The sequence below is a fragment of the Zootermopsis nevadensis genome, unplaced genomic scaffold (genome assembly GCF_977971745.1).
Source record: "Zootermopsis nevadensis isolate Lab colony 2312 unplaced genomic scaffold, Znev_1.0 Znev_ptg000001l, whole genome shotgun sequence".
Lineage (NCBI taxonomy): Eukaryota > Metazoa > Arthropoda > Insecta > Blattodea > Termopsidae > Zootermopsis > Zootermopsis nevadensis.
The window spans coordinates 10,549,224-10,566,175 of NW_028259133.1; the positions used below are offsets into that span (position 1 = coordinate 10,549,224).

The 16,952-nt window shown below is 34.7% G+C and overlaps 1 protein-coding gene and 2 long non-coding RNA genes across 6 annotated transcripts in view; 1 reads left to right on the top strand and 2 right to left on the bottom strand.

Annotated features, from left to right (window-relative positions):
- The window catches only part of LOC110829915 (uncharacterized), a 588,956-nt gene extending 585,667 nt beyond the window's left edge, over positions 1–3,289 (bottom strand). For 2 of the 3 annotated variants that reach the window (XR_015533600.1, XR_015533601.1), the window contains exon 1: positions 3,227–3,277. This is a non-coding gene — a long non-coding RNA (uncharacterized LOC110829915). Of the gene's footprint in view, positions 1–3,226 lie in introns of all 3 variants that reach the window. The other variant, XR_002543122.2, reaches the window with a different exon arrangement.
- LOC147875191 (uncharacterized) lies at positions 971–11,507 on the top strand. The gene is made up of 2 exons (XR_015533614.1): positions 971–1,238; positions 9,404–11,507. It is a non-coding gene; the product is annotated as an uncharacterized LOC147875191 (long non-coding RNA).
- Positions 9,774–16,952, bottom strand: part of LOC110829914 (uncharacterized) — a 540,512-nt gene continuing 533,333 nt past the window's right edge. Inside the window, exon 8 of one of the 2 annotated variants that reach the window (XR_015533587.1) lies at positions 9,774–11,317. The gene's annotated coding sequence lies outside the window, so the exon portion shown is untranslated. The remainder of the gene's footprint in view (positions 11,318–16,952) is intronic. The other variant, XR_015533586.1, reaches the window with a different exon arrangement.

Below are 16,952 nucleotides of genomic sequence, written 5' to 3' on the forward strand. Positions count from 1 at the left end.
TCTTTCTTACAACTCTAATTATGTCACTTTCATAAATACTATTTGCGCTATCTACCATCAAAACAATGAAGCAGAAAGCAGAGATATGAATATGCAGCTAAGTTGCATGATGGGAAAGAAGGCGAGAGAATGAAGATGATAAAGGGAAATAATCCGAAGATAAAAGAATAAAAGCGGTGACCAAAAGAAACGTCAAGGGAGGTCTCCAGATACCCAGAGCTCTTATTTTCGCCACTCAGAAAGATATTTTCCTCTTTTTCTGTCTTTGTTTAGATCATAAATCATTCGGCAAGAACACAATGCAGGAAGAACACAGCGTGGGAGACATGTGAGGTTCGAGGGGGAACTTTGAAGGGAAAATATCCCGCCAGCACAACTACCCTCTCGCCCTACATTCATTATACCTCCGACCCAGAATTTTTATTGTTATTATTCTTGAAGCAAAAATCTTTCCATGTTTTCATTTTTGAAAAAAACAAAACAAAACATGTAGACCAGTATGATTTCCAGCTAAGAATTGCACAGATACACCTATTCGGTATAACATCTTATACACAGATCACTTTTAGCTTAAATAATACGTTTTTATAGTGAATTAGGCAAAAGGGACTTATAGAGAGCATTAAATATTTTTAAACCTTTTAATATTATTTTATTATTATAATTGTGAATGACTGTAATTTTTAATATATATTTTAATATTAAATATATTATCATTCACGAACTGATAATCTAGAGGCAGAACAAAGTGAACACTTGCGTTTCGTAACTTGTCATAATTAGGAATGTAATGTTACATGTTAGCGTAACCTATAAATTCACAATGTTCTTTTGAAATGGCATGAAACCTGACGTCTATGCTCACTCGAAACTGTGACCTTGTAAATTTGACACTCTTAAAATTTAAATAGCTTTGTCTGCTAGAAGTTTACACGTAACAAGGCCACTTTTGGACACTTCATTGCTTTAGTCCATAAAATGTCTTTGCATTCTCTGCACGTCAAAGTTGTCTGAAGACGGAAAGCGGTAAACAAGCAGAGCCTCTCATTGTTACACGACGAAGTGCTGCAGTTGTGTGTAACCACAGCGGTCAACAGGGGAAGACCACACAGAACAGCCTACTTTTGAACTTTGTTTTGCTGCGACAGCAACATTTACATTATTACGTGTGCCCCGCTCCATGTAGGCTTTCATTACGTAACGCGGAATCAGAGGACGTCGACAGACGTTTTAAACCGGTAAGTATTAAGTATATACACATGCAGTAGATTCCGGTTAATTGGGGCCATCGGTTAACCGGGGCAGACGTTTACTTGGTACAAATCTTAAAGAACAAACATTTTTAACTCTTTACGTGGAACTTCACATAATTGGGGCAGACGATTAATTGGGCTAGTGTTCTAGTCCCGATGCGTCCCAATTAACCGGAATTCACTGTATATAATTTCATTACGAAAGTTTTTAGGATCAACAAACATGCCACGTAATCATTATTGAGAAGCTTACAGTAGCTCAGCTGGCTACAACGTTCACCGTCCTTTATGAAACCCGAAAGTTCGTTAACGTGCATGCAACATCCCGCCTATAACCTGCATCCGAAGGCATGTTAATCTACTTCATATATTTATAATCCACGATTCTTAGTATTACCATGTCATCTAAGCTTATGTCTTCTAAGCAACCTCTTACTTAAATATTTTCGACAAGAATTGTGCATAAATGTCTTACCCATCTTATCTACCTTGATTTAATCACAATAATAATAATAATTTACCTGGTAAATAGTAAAATTTATTAAGCTTATCGTATCTTCAGGTCCCTGTAACTTCCTCACTCCAAGATCCAAATCTTGTCCCCAGCACACAATAGCAACTGTCAAATGTTGCTTTCAGGTCTCTGGTAACTGGTAGCTAATGATGGGGCATGGCATCTGTGGATCGATTTATTTCCTATTTCTATATGAAATGGATCTTATAGACAACAGCTGTGTTTAAAGGTACACAGGTGAAATCGCATCCGTATAATAACAAGACATTTTTGTACATAACGATTTCAGTTTAGCAGGACGTTTCACAAAACTTGATCTCTCAACAAATCAACACTAATTATTAAACTACTTCTTGTTATTTTATTGTATGATAGAACATACCACATTCTTCATCACTAAAACTCATGTGTGTGTATGCCAATTACATATTGCGCCATTAAATTTACAGTTCCCATTAACTAACTAACTCCATGAAGGAGAGTCCTTCATCAGAACTCAGCTAGTCATGAAGTAACACGTCCGAACATTCATCATAATGTCCACAACCGCTATAGGTTCGATTGATCAAATCCATAACCTCCAATGCTATTTATCTAAGATCCATTTTAATATTATCCTTTTATTTACTCATCGTTTTTCTGGTCTTTCAAGCTTTTCAACCAATATTCTTTAAGCATTTTTATCCCCCAATGTTTGCTACATGTCCCGCCCGTGGGATTCTCCTTGGTTTAATTATTCTAATATTACCTACCTGGTAAATAGTCAAATTATAGAAATCCTCGTTCTCCAATTTTCTCTAACCTTTAATAGTTACTATTAATTCATTTAAAGTATATTTATTTAGTGTTCTGTCTGACGACAGGTCCATATGAACAAGATCCTTCCATCCTTTTCTCGGACTGGGACCTGTTCATATACGTTCTTGGCAGATGATCCAGAAGTGGTTTGCCATTGCCTTCTTCTGTGTGTGAATGGCGTAATTGTTGGGATGCCACGGAGAAACAGGGGAAGCCCCCGGAGGAAAACTCCGTGTTGCCTAGACCACGGCCTTGCCCAACACAAGTTATAAATTCGGGCACCGCCGGGAATCGAACCCGACACTTCAGTATGCATGAAGGAATTAAAATCTTATTTAGTTCTTACTTCATGGACCAATAATAAGTTACCTAAACCATTTTGTCATTACATCACAAATGTATTTTTGTTAAAACACGTATTAGAATAATTTTCGTTCGACCCAACTTATCCCACCCTGAGTTACGTATTTAAGACTAGTCCATACTCACTATGCAGAAGATACATTATTCATTTCGGTGAACAAAATAATGTCAGTACTTTTCTTGTCGTTACTAATGCCACTTTGTATTAACTGTCTCGACAACATTAAAAACTGAACAGAAATTATCACAAAATACAGAAACATGCAATAGGTCAATGTAAGAAATTAGAGCGTCCTACCTCAGTCTGCCGTGCCATCCTGTGCAACCTTCCCCACAGAGCAAACCCACACATGACTTTACCTTTATTTACTAAACTCCTTCACTTCAATTCAAACCAGTCCTACCGGTGTCAGTCAGTGATACCAATGCAGCGATACTGAGCTAGGCCTATTGGAAGACCGTAACCGCCTTCGTACCACTATATTTGTAACTTTTATTTTAGTTGCTACAGAGCAACAAAGAAAAATGCACGGCGCCAACTAGACTTGTTCCCCTCATTTGTTTCCATCAAAAAGTACAATTGAATGCTACCTTTTTCACCCTCATCTTCTTTACTGGACACAGCACAAACTTGTAACACTTCCTACTTCTTGTAAGAGGTACCTTATTTTTATAGTTACTGTTTATTTTCCGAACTGACAACAAAGAAGTTCCGAGAAGTTCCCAAACTCTTTTAGTCCGAAGCTACGTTAAATTAAAAATTCGATTCGAAATGTGATTTAGTAAATTAAAAAATATGCCTATTAATGAACAATGCAAATTACTTTTCTGTTAAATTTTGTTTGTAATTAATTTTTTCTTAGAAATTCATATATAATAGTTTACCAATTAGCAGAGGGTGGAGTGAGTGGGGTCTATCTGGTTAAAACAAAAATCAAAATTAATTTACAAAATTTGTTGTAAATGTTAGAACGTTTAAAAAGAAGGGAATTAATACGTACAAAAATAGAATTATTTATTATAACTAAATTGTTACTAAAACCTGGAGTTTACAACAATAGAACATTATTACTGTCCGCTTGAAATTTGGTTTTACTATATTACATTTTATATAAAATCCTTTTTCCTATTAATATATCTTAAAAAATTTAAGTAGTCTGTATTTGCAAATATGCTTATGTATTTACTTCATTTGCGTGTTTTCCTTTCATTTTTGCTAAATATTATGGGTTTTCGATTATATTTATCAACCAACCCGGATAACGAGATTATACTGCGTATTATAACTAGGTCATTCTTCTCCGACAAAAGCTTAAAGCCTCCTGGGACAGCGGCACACACTTTAGGACACGCTGCTCTGAAAGGTTTATGACAATGGTTGATTTATTAGAAAAAATATAATATGATTGACATTTCCCATTGTCTGAGCTATATTGTTCACTCGACGTATCGGGAGGTAGCCACAATTGTCAGCTTACTAGTGTAAAATTCAAAAGTCCCAGATTCGAACTCAAGCGTTGACATAAATGTAAAAAGTACAAGTGTCTATAAAAATGTATCAGTTTTATCGCAAGCATTTGCCTGAAGATGGATGTCGAGCCGACTCCCGAAACGTCCTGTGCGCTTCTCAGTGTACATTCTTACAATCAATTAATTGCAGAACTTCACAATAAAGAAATCAATTTTCACGAGTAGCATAATACATTTTTGTTATCACTACCAAATACTTTTCAAGTCCGATATCAAAATTTGAACTAAGAGTACCATAATCTACCTACCTCAAGACTGATATATAACAACTATGGTATATAAAATTCTGAAAAGTCATTAACAGATTTAGTTATATATATTTATATATAAATTGCTTTTATAATGTACTCAAAGGAAGTTAATATATTTTAACTGCAAAACTTATACCTATTTAACGAAGTCTTTGGTATACTACAAGCATAACGTAGTTCCAAACAGAAATTTATTGCGGTAAACATAGAGACTTTCACACAATTTACAACACATTTCCCATTCCACTCCTTTTATCACATACAGCTTACAATTGAGAACACACGTGTTTTCGAAGAACTGTTATGGCCATATAGCAATTGATCCTTCTGTTCATATTTTACTTCGTCCGACGAAAAGACGCAAGTGATCAAAAATGAGACTGGTACTGGCAACTGCCTGCTAATTGAACTGAAAAAAAAAAAATAATGCATACTTATTATTCAGTAGACCAGCGAATTATAACAAAAAAGTTACATTTCCTTAGAGAAACAGTGGGCTATAATTACACAAATTATCGTATCGTATCGTATCATATGTTTTAAAGAACACAGATTCAATATTAACCAAACAATTAAAAATTATTTTAATGTAACATAACATTCTAAAATTATGTATATATATATATATATATTTATATATATATAAATACAGAAAGGTTTGTACATTAAATATGCCAGCCTTAGTCGGGACAACACAACAGAACATTACAGACAGGTAGTCGGCAATCTTTCTCCTGTTACGGTAGGTTTCCGGTTTAAACCTCGGCCCAGAGGCAGACCATTCTGGCTAAGACTTTTGGTGTTTTTTCCTCAGCCCTCTAGTAAAATTCCTTAGATTATTCCACAACCATTTTTCCTTCTTATCCTTTCATAACTCATTAAACATCCTATCAACAAAGTCTGAGCTAATGACAACGCATTTACATTGGATGTATATGATAGGTCTGTATGAGCATGGCGGTGAACTCTGCACTAGGAAACAGTACATATAGTAGTTCGTTCAAAAATACGTCCACAAACGCTCCATTCTACGACTTGCAACCCGATAAAATACTCTGTTTAGTGACCATTTCCACCTAATATTCCCATCTTCGGTGCATATCTTATTTGACCTTCAGATACGTGTATTTCTAACGCCACAGTCAACTTCAGAGAACTGTTGACACAGGTCCATTAGACCGACACAACTCCACTGTGCTCACAAGACAGGCACATGACCACCGTTCAAGCAAGACTGAAACTAGTGACACTATGATCGTTATACAGTATTGTTTTGCTGTGTTGTCTATAATACAGTTAATAATGTGGGGATATTAAAAAGGTAACCTGAAACTTCATCCTTCAATATAATTCTATTACATTTAATTAAAGTACAAATGAACATATTAGTAGACCGTTAATACATCCATTACATTACATGTGAGCGACGTTTATTAATAACACTTATAGGTAGCGTGATTCGTAAGTATTCGCCATTATCGTCATCTAAGTCCACAGACTACGTGCGTCTACATATTTGAATTTCAGCTGCAACTTTGCCTTGGACTGCTGACATCTCTTCTTCCTCCTAGTCTGTAAATTAATATCTATTTTAATAACCATTCCGGTCACAATATATGTAAATGTTGTATCCACTTCCATTCATAGGTATCAACATTCTCTTGAGCTGACAATGTGCAGCTCTTGATATTTCTTAGTTTCATATTCAGTCTTGTTTGGTTTATCCTTTCACTAACAGGAGTGATCTCATTTCTACTTCCTTTCTCGTAATGCACGTTTCTGATCCATACACTAAGACCGGAAAATTCAGGACTTTTCAAGGCTGAAGATGGAGACAATAAGTTTCCACCGTGTCGTTGGTATCCAGCCAAAAGTCTACAGGGCGTAACAACCCTACAGACCTCAATCTCTGCCCAATTAATAATTACTGTTACTGTTTCTAAACATGAGAGAAAGGATGACTTTTTATCTTCTCCTACGCTTAAGGCGCGGTATATTTTTCATGGTGGTATCTCTGTCTGCGCACACTTCATAAAGAGTTCATCAGACCTCTTCAACACACCCAATGTAATTCGACACCTTCAATTGATAAGGTAAACCTAATAGTTAATGATCTCTGTTGAGTACTGTTGAATTAATGTGTTTATATTGCAACAATAGACATCAGAAGTATATGTGGAGCCATGTTATTGTTAACATCATTTGTGTGACAACTGGATGACTGATCAGGTGTATATTATGACAGCAAAGAAATGGATTGCGTACAGTCACATTCAGTAGTATATACACACTTACCTTCCTCAATCAAGTGATTGTTTCGTGCCTACTAGCAAAGAAGGGGGGAGCACCAAGACACAGCTGGACTCCACAATTACACGAATTGAACAAAGTGAGGTTAACATAAAGGGTTGCCAAAACGTAATTTTATTACTAACATATATTTCATTTCTAGCAAAGCCATTTTGTTTGGATTTATGAAGGTTGGTTTTATTCAAGCATTATTAAGACATTTGTTGGTTACTAGGGAAAGGGCGCTTTACAAAGGTCAACCCAGCAGGTCATTCAGGAAAAAATATTATTGCCTCGTGAGTAACTATCTGCTAGATCATTTCTCTAACTAGATAAGGTCAATTGTTGACGACTCCTCATAATTCTTTTTCAGTACATCCATTTGTCTAAACGTCTAGCGAAACTAGAGATTAACAATGGTTACAGAATTTATTCAATACCTTATTGATTTCTCAATAATACATACGTCCAAAAATATAAAAATTCTGAAGACAACAATTAAGTCATGTGGCATTTGAGGTTCTCACGGCGGTGGAAACAATGTTTCTTCTAGGTTGGACGCCGTGTGGACTCGTGTGGGTAGACATCATTCTTCTGACGAGACGTAATGTCTCCATCTTCAGTCCTGAAGACAGAGTCGGTATACTTTTCCGAGACGTCGATATCTACGTACGAGTTCACGAAACATTAAAACCCAGAACATCTGCAACCTCAGAAGTTCCTCCTACTTCAGAACATAAAAAAGTGACATTTCATAACAAAGAATGATGCGCTTACAACCAATATAAGTTCTAAAATCCAAATATTATGTTTAACTCGTTTCATTTCAGGCTACTTAACAACCCTGAAGCAATTGCTACAAAACAAAAGACTATAGTTTATAGGATGATGAAATGACAATGTGAGCCAAACATGACACTGAAATATCACATTATTAATGCCTTAAATATTTTATGAATAACATTTATGAAGGTTTTGTCAACGTAAAAATCACGTGAACTATGCAAAGAACGAATAATACTTCATCTGTGTACTTACAGAAAATACTTTCGTAACAAAATACAGAAAGTACCCAGTTACTATTACGTTCTCAGTGAACGATGTTTATTTTATGATCTATAATAAAGGATCGAAAAATTGATCTGTCGCCAAACACTTGCGTGTAGCTGCTGCCTTAATCTTAGTTAACTGTATGTACAAAACTGTAGAGTACAAAATGTAAACATGTTTATGATCTAAGCAGAAATGTTTCAAGTGACAAACACATTTCTTTGTTATACTGTATTTACTGGAAAAACAACTCCAATACACAGATTTACTATACAAACCTATGTATAATGAACATATCCTAGCACACGACTTTGCATTATTAACATACAATATAGCATATTCAATGCATTATATTTAATTTCCTACAATCCTACGTTGCACCTTCTATATTTAAACAGCGCGTGCGCAGCTTTAGATGTAGGTATATCAACATAGATATGCTAACAAAATTGGCTAGTTGCTTTAATATTTATTTTAATCAACAGTAACAACTCTATGACTTAAACTCAGCTAATATTAATACAAAATACCTTAAATTGCTTAACGTGCTCAATTGTGTTTATTATAGATTAAGCAATAGTAAATGTATGTCACATTTAACTTGTTTAAATAATATCAACAGCCTTTTGGTCCTATATTCATATGTGGGTATTAAACTAACACAACATTTTTATTGTTTTCATAGAATAATTTTTGTTTTCACTGAGTTGTCCTTTTTTTTAAAACACCAAGTCTATAAACATGAAGTACGACTGCATAAGTTTTATTCTTGGTATAACGTAATAAATTCAGTTTCTAATTTCTTTAATTGAATTGCGCTTTCTTGTTCAAAAGCTAAAAATTTCGCGGTCATATTTCATTAAATAATAGATCAGAAAGAGTTTATTGATTTGTAATTGTCTGGCACCTAGAAGTAGGAGAACAGAACTGGTTATGTTTACTTAGTCACGTGATAGCAAGTTTTTAAAAAATACTTATATTTTGAAATTAGATATTGTCTTTGTCACTATAATATTACGTAATCCTAATGATTACAGAGAAGTGTCGAAAGGTTGAAATTTATTGATAATATGTTAATAATTATTGCTATCCCAGCATTATTCTTTGTTGTCGAATAAGTATCTCCTCACATCGAAAATGTCATATTAGAAATGAACAAAGCAAGATTTTAGGAAAGATAAATAATGTTTTCGAAATGTATTTTCTGTCCAATCACCACTCAACATTTATGCATAGATATAAACGTGTCTAGATAGTTCCTTAATTAATGTACTAGTTCACGTCTTACAAGACTCATAAATCTATAATAAGAGCCGTGTGTGGCTTTAAAGTTGTAGCTTTTCTTCTGTTTCCAGGTGATCTAGTGGTCCATCGCAGGTGTGAGGTCTCCCATCCGTAAGATACCTGTAGAGACGAGCTTCTGATATCTACAAGGGTTCTACAAAAGCCCGGATCTACAGGGTAGATTACGAATGTGCCTGATATAATGTGTTATAGCAGAAACATGTAACGCATTTGAAATTATTATCATAAATAGTCTAATCATAAATAATATAACAAAGAAATTTCATAGTGCATAGCAAATAACACTGGATAATTCTCATCATTCACACACTAAACTCCAGCTATGAAAAACAAAGAACAATAAATATCAATCAAGTTTATAACCGAAAGCTTTTCCTGCAAGTTCTATGAGTCCTGAAGCTGACAAACTATTGCTATAAATGTTTGGTAATAAATGCAAAGAATTTTGTTTTACTTACAGGTAATAATCACACGTTAAATAATTCCAGTTTTCCAGTGCGGGATTTATATTGATAAATGAAAATCAGACATACTGCCAACTAAATATGTGATGTACGATGACGTGACTTAAGTCGAAAGAAATTACATAATGTTGTATAAAAAAGTTTGTCAAGGAAACCGGTGGCATAAATTTTAACACTCAGCGTGTTTACAATGTAGCATGGAAAAAAACGTGATATTCATCAGGTGTGTCCGCAAGACCAAGTCCTAGCTTCTTCACTGAGGACTGGACGACTGACTTTACTTCTTGCCTTTTGAACCAGTGATGCACTGGTTAACATACTGGTTTTTTTAACTGCTTTCTTGAGCAGAATCATCAGCGAAACAGCATAAGGCAAGGGACTGTGACAAATTCCTCGAGGCTGACAAAATCCAGTCGCCGTCAAAAACAACACCTATCCATTTACACAAGTCGTTAACTACCATGTTGACCAACATTTTTTATCGTCATTATTTTTCGGGTATATATTACTTTAGAAAACGCAATTAGGACGATCCAAGAGACTCAAGCTATTGCAATAAAATGAAAGACGACAGCTTTTTATTATGTCCATTTATTTGTGTCAAAATTGCTAGGTCTACCATAAAACGCAGAAACTCTGTTTTAAACTAGTAATACGTTAGTGTAGAAGTGAGAGAAAAGAAAAACTCTTTTGCCCCGTCTCCACAATGCAACATGTCATAATAGCTATTACGTCAAATTCTATTTCAGGTCTCATTTTATTTCAAGTGATTAATTTTCCGACCGTAGCATTTTAGGTTTTCACGGCGTTGAGTCTGAAGATAATTGTCTTCTGGGTTGTTGCCCTGTGCAGTGTGGTAGTTTACCTACGTTTTAGAGGTGTTCCCTGCCTCCATCATCAGGGCGATGACCTCTAAAAAGGCGGCAAACTTCTTCCACACTACACGACGCAACAACCCAGAAGAGTGGCTATCTTAAATTTTTGGACCTATAAGAAATTACATACTTAAAATTATCTTTTGTCCTATTACAATGGACTTTTACGAACGCAGTAATGAAACTTTGTGTTCCATAAGTGCGGGGAACTCCTTTGTCTGATGAGGCAATGTCAAATTTTTTTAAGAAAGAGTTGTCATTCTGACTAAAACGTGAAAAGCATGGATATAATACTTCTCATTTAATGACACAGAAAATGTGTACTATAATGCATATGCATCATCTCCTCATAACTACGTTATTATTATGCATGCATTATGCATGAGTTGCTTCAGGGAAATTTCCTTTCTTGATTCTTTCCGACTGTTCCATGACGAAGATATAACAGTTCTTGAATTCCTCGATGGTGAATCTGGTTGCTAATCTTCAGGTGTTGCAACTTCTTGTCGTATGCAGGATTTGATGATGTGTACGAAATTTAAGTCAAAGGTGTTTACAAGTTATCCATCTTCTTGGCGGCATGACATCTAAGCCGCGAGGGGTCATTTTGTAGAATAAAAATCGGCTGAAATGTACACATATTCTTATTAGAATTAAGTTTATTTGGGTAAGACATTATTTACTAAATGAACGTCGTAATTCTTGAACTTAATTTCTGGCATACTACTCTGTTAATAAGCCACAGTTCAAAACTAAAATGTATTCATAAATACTAAGAATGATCCATTCATGCTGAATAAACTGAGTTAACTGCAGACGTTACGATTTTCTTGATTCCAACATGTACCAAACTACAGCGAAAGTTTTAATTACGAACTGCTCATATTCCAGAGTCACAATAACCTACTCAGCTACAAAAATGTTTTATGTTTGAAACATTTCGCCAAACTCATATCCTAATCAGAAGGATTTTAATTATTAGTTTTAATTTTTAAACTCCTGATGTGATGGGTTCTAGCCTCATTTAAGACAGAATTTCTATATCACATAACTGCAGCTTATTTTCCTTTAAATTTTATACAGACATAATTAACCGCTAGCACGAGCTTCAAATATTTAAAGATAGCCTACAAGGCATGCATAGAAGCAAGATAAAATTATATCATATGAAGTCAGCAAAAACAAATAAAGATATTACAAATATTACAGTAATGAGAATAACCTCAAAGGAAAAAACATTAATAAAACACTTACAAAGCAGGACAATGAAGCTAAGGGAAGGTAGGCAAATGTATTTTAATTACTGACGTAAAATATAGTTATAGTCCATGACAGAAATTGAAAAAGGGCAAAACGGTAAAGAGGACACATATGTGGAACAAAAAGAAAATAATACAAGATAAAAGACAAAATTAAAATATTCTGTGAAGAAGTAGAGCCAGAGCTATAGTACGGCATATTTAAGAGTACAAATTTAAGTTCAAAATTAGCTTGTAAAAGTAAATGTCAAGAAATGTTTTAGGAACGTAAAGACTTTAGGTTAGAAAATTTTCATTGATTCTTGAAGATGTCTCTAGTGAACAGACAAAACATATGGAATAAGTAAACTACTTAATATTTAAGAGTATTAAATATTTTTTGTCAGCGCAGCCGTGAAGCAATAATGAGTCGTCGCGACTTAACGAGAGAAGCGTTCGATTCTTCAGAAGCGAGACTGGGCTTTGAAATACACCCGAGGTGTTTACATACAATACCTAAGGTTGCACGTATACCTCAGTTTTCCTCCTTTACACAATTATCTAAATTTCCGTGGACAAACATTGACTGAAATGGGCTCTGTCCAACAATAATTTACGATTTATAACTGAAGAATTATGTTAGCGACAAACAGGAAAAGTTACACTTTCATTTGAAAAATGTTAGTTCGAAGATAAGGTTAAACAAGTTGGTAAATTTACGCATAGCGTAACAGTACTGACGACTTAAGAGTATGAACCTACTAAAATTTGCAAAAGAACAACAACCTTAGTTAAACTCATTCTTTCAACGGTTATCGAGTTACTACAATCGGACAGACGAACAATCAGGCGTGGGGATGCTAATAGGTGCATTTTTGAAACTTCTTGAAACTGGTATTAGAACTTTAAGTTAAGTCACCGCCTTTTCCTTTCGTATCCTCTTCAGTTCACTCACTGTTCATTAATCATCCCATCAGTTGACCCTAAGTATGTAGTGTTAGCTACTGACAGCCGCATTAAACCAACCAGTAATAAACATAATTCTTTCACTTTCGAACACTATTATCTGAATTATTGTTTTGGTACACTGAGAGATGCAGTTTAATGTTGTATGTTTCATAGAGTGTACTGGTCAAAATAAGAAAATTAAAACATACTTTCTCAAATACTGCATCATGAAGGAGATATAAAATAAGAGAGAATTATGCTGAACGTAGCGATGGTGAGGTTAACATTGTTACTTTATGTTCGAGAGGTAACTTCTTTTTTTAAAATTTCGCCTCAGGAACTATATTGAGGTTCTTCGTGGTTCTCCTCAGCCCTCCAGGCAAATCCCATACATTAGGCCTTTTCCGCTTTCTTCTGAATACTTTCATATATATGAATCACCTTATCATTTGACTTTATATAGTAAAGTCCTGACAGCGTCGTTAAATATCTATAAACAAATAGGACCACAGATGTAGCTGAAAATGCTCCTAGAATGTCAGGCTGTAGTTGATACTGAATAACTGAGTTTACAGAAGTGTGTCTTGAAGTCAGTAGTAGTGTCGACACCAAGATACAAAGGTCGGTATGTCCTGGAAGCAAGATAATGAAACTATAGATAGCCGGCTGTGTTAACCGCATAAGAATATGTTCAGCAGACAATTGTAAACATGTCAGGTGGTATGTTTTTGCAGACAGCTCCGAAATGTGCTTAAAAAACACTAAAACACACTACTAACTGCTAACCACTAAATCATTTCTCTCGATTCAGGAATTCTATCAATGGTCCTTCCGAATAGAAACATGATACATCGCAGATCTTTGGTGCTGGGTAGCGATGCGTCCATCTCTCTTAGATGTTTTCAGCGCCAATCATCTGTCAGCATTAATACACACCCCTCGGAAGTAAATATAAGCAGGAAATTCCTCAATCTCTTTTAGAATGACAAATTGTACTGGTGATCTGTTAAAAATCCATAACTAGATCTACAGCGAAGATATCTGATCAGAGACCGCAAATTGTGAGAGATGTGTTTCGTGGTCTTTCTCAGTCACTTCAGACAAAATTAGAGATACTGCCACAAGCCACGGTGGCTTCGTTTTATATCACCTCCAATTCGTTATTTACTATTTATCCTATTAATCGACGCTACATAATCTGAGGTACTGATAACGTCATTAATTAAAAACAGGAAATAATACAGCGATAAATTTAAACTTAATTTACATGGGCTTATTCTACCGAAACTCATACTATGTAGAAGTAAAACAATAGTAAGGTTTAATACCACCAGTCCGACGTCACAACTCCAAACGATCCGAAGCCAGTTAAATCCACTATACACAATTATTATTCAATATTAATAATAACCTGTCTATCTTTCATCTTTTAAATAACTGTGTTAAAATGGTCAAGTGTCAAAATTCTTGACTTCATAATCTCAATAATATTAAGCTCCCTGCCTAATACGAAGTGCCGTGCTAGGTTTGTGTAATGTAAGTCGTCAGCATAAACTCGATCACCTCAAATATTTGCCTGAAGTCTTTACTTTATAACAATTTGATTATTTTCACAACTATAGAGAAACAGCTTGTAAGCTGTTGCTGCATGTAGGCCATATTACAAAGCATGATTTAAAGATTCCTGAGTTTATTCTTCAGTTGATTTTGTCACGCTTTTATTGATTATTTGTTATTGATATTGTAAAGTATTTACATTTTAAAACATTATCTTAAAATATTACCAGCATTACGTTAGGACTCTTTAGCAGATTTTGACTCTGCGTCACACTCATAATTCTATTTAACTTTATTTGGCAGCCATAAAATAATTTCAGAGTAAACTAATGAAATATTAAAAGTAAATTTGCTTTTAATTTAATAAGATTAATTTGGATAAGTAACAGCGAAGAAATAATCTGCAGCTTTTCGAATTCAAGATTGATAATAGTAGATCTAAAAAGACGTCTTTAATGGTTTTTCTTTTATGTCTCCTTACATATCCTCTATTGATCCCACCATCTTATTCTCTACCATCAAAAAATATGAGATTGGTAGTGTATGTAGCAGGCATGAGATGAGAAATGCATAAAAAATTTTGGTCGGAAAAAGTAAATGGAATAGTCACTTGAAAAACCAAGGTGTAGTGGAGTAAAATGTGTTAAATTACGGTAATATACTAAACGGATACTTAAAAAAATAGCATGTTCACATTTGGACTGGATTCTCTTGGAAACGCCTTAACAAGACTCTTGTGATGCTGTAAGAGGCACAGAACTCCTCCATTATGTATTAGTTGTTCAAAGAGTACTCAGATCTTAAATTTAGTTCTTTAGTTTAAATTTAAAATAAAAATTGACGCACAGCTAAGCGCGATCGTTGGACATACAAGCACAATTCTTTATTATAAAACAAGACTATAAAGAGCAACATTTAGATGTAGTTTGCGTTATAAAAAGTTTTTAGTTCAGAGAAATGTTCTGTTGTTCTGCTTTAAACATGAATAGCATACAAGCATAACTATACTAAAAACTGCTGTTTACTTTCGTATTATACTCAACACTGTGGATGATTACTTAACAGTCTGTGAAGGACATCCAGTTACTCTTTCTTATACGCAGAATGTTTGTTGTTTATTTTCATTTTAGTTTATTCTGATTTACCGACCACTTATAGTAAAATGTGTAGAGATTTGTGTGTGTATTTTTAAAATAATCGATTGCATATTCAACATGGCACTGTGCTAGATGTTCGGCTCATCGCCATACCCATAGCTACACAGAATTATATGTCTGGAATAGAATTTGAAAACTTGATGCCTTAGTTCAAGATCCAAGGCAGTGCTCACCTCCAAGAGCGTTATGTAATAAAACATTATAATATCTTATTGAAAAATCCATACAAATTCACACTTTAAACTAAGATACAAATTTCAAGGAGTACAGATAAATTTTTATATATTACAAGGAGTACTAGAGAAAAATGTAGTCGTCATTTGATCAAGAATATCCCGATCGTTTATGGCTTTTGCTTATTTACGGCTAAATTAACAACGCTGTTAATATCTCGAACTATATAGCGTTGAACGATAATAGGATTCATAAATAATAAATTGGAAAGGATGTGAAAGAAAGTGTGCGTGGCCCGATTTAGGGTACTATCCAGTCATTTGCTTGGAGGGGCTAAAAAATCCTGTAATAAACCTCAGTCAGAATAGCCTCATACGTCCCGAGATATGAAAGAAACCCTAGGATTCACTGGATCCAATGTTAACATTTGTCGAATACCTCTTGTTGGACGTCCCTGGCCGATATTCGTGCTATATAATTTTAACATTTTGATAATATTTTAATCGAAAATCTTGCAGGGAATAAGAACTTTAGAGTGGGCTGCAAACAAAGATGGTAGGATAACATCGAGTTTGGTCTTGAGGAAAGAGGATGTCAAGGTGGAGAACAGATTCGTCCGGTAGAAGACAATGTCCAGCAGAGAACATTTACGAACTTGCAAATATGTTTCCTGCTTCCGTCATATGTGGGGGATTTTCTAACAACCTAAGCGACTGTAAGCTCCTCAAGGACTCTACTCCTTGAAGCCAGATAGTTTGATCTGTTAATCTGAATCAACTTTCAGGATTAGTGTTCTGTGAAATTAACAACCACTAAAATAAAAACATAATTACCAGCTGGGTGCACAAATAAAACTGATATTTTTTTTAAAACGTGTTTCTTTCAATCAATTTTCAAATAATACCGGTCACGAAAAAAATTTGTAAGTAATACACAAAACGTTCTACTTAGTGTTTCAAAACGTTATATAGACATATGCAAATATATAGCCCACGCATGTGTCCTGTGTTTATCATACTCATGTATTAGTAACCGATACTCTAAAATGTCTGTTCAAGGACAGTAAGAAGTTTGAGGCAGTGGATCCCTTCTCTGCAGATCGCGTTCAATCTTTTGTATTTGGTGGTGAGATCGGTATTAGCCGGCCTATAAACAATTTCACTCCACTTACGAAAAGGAATTTAGG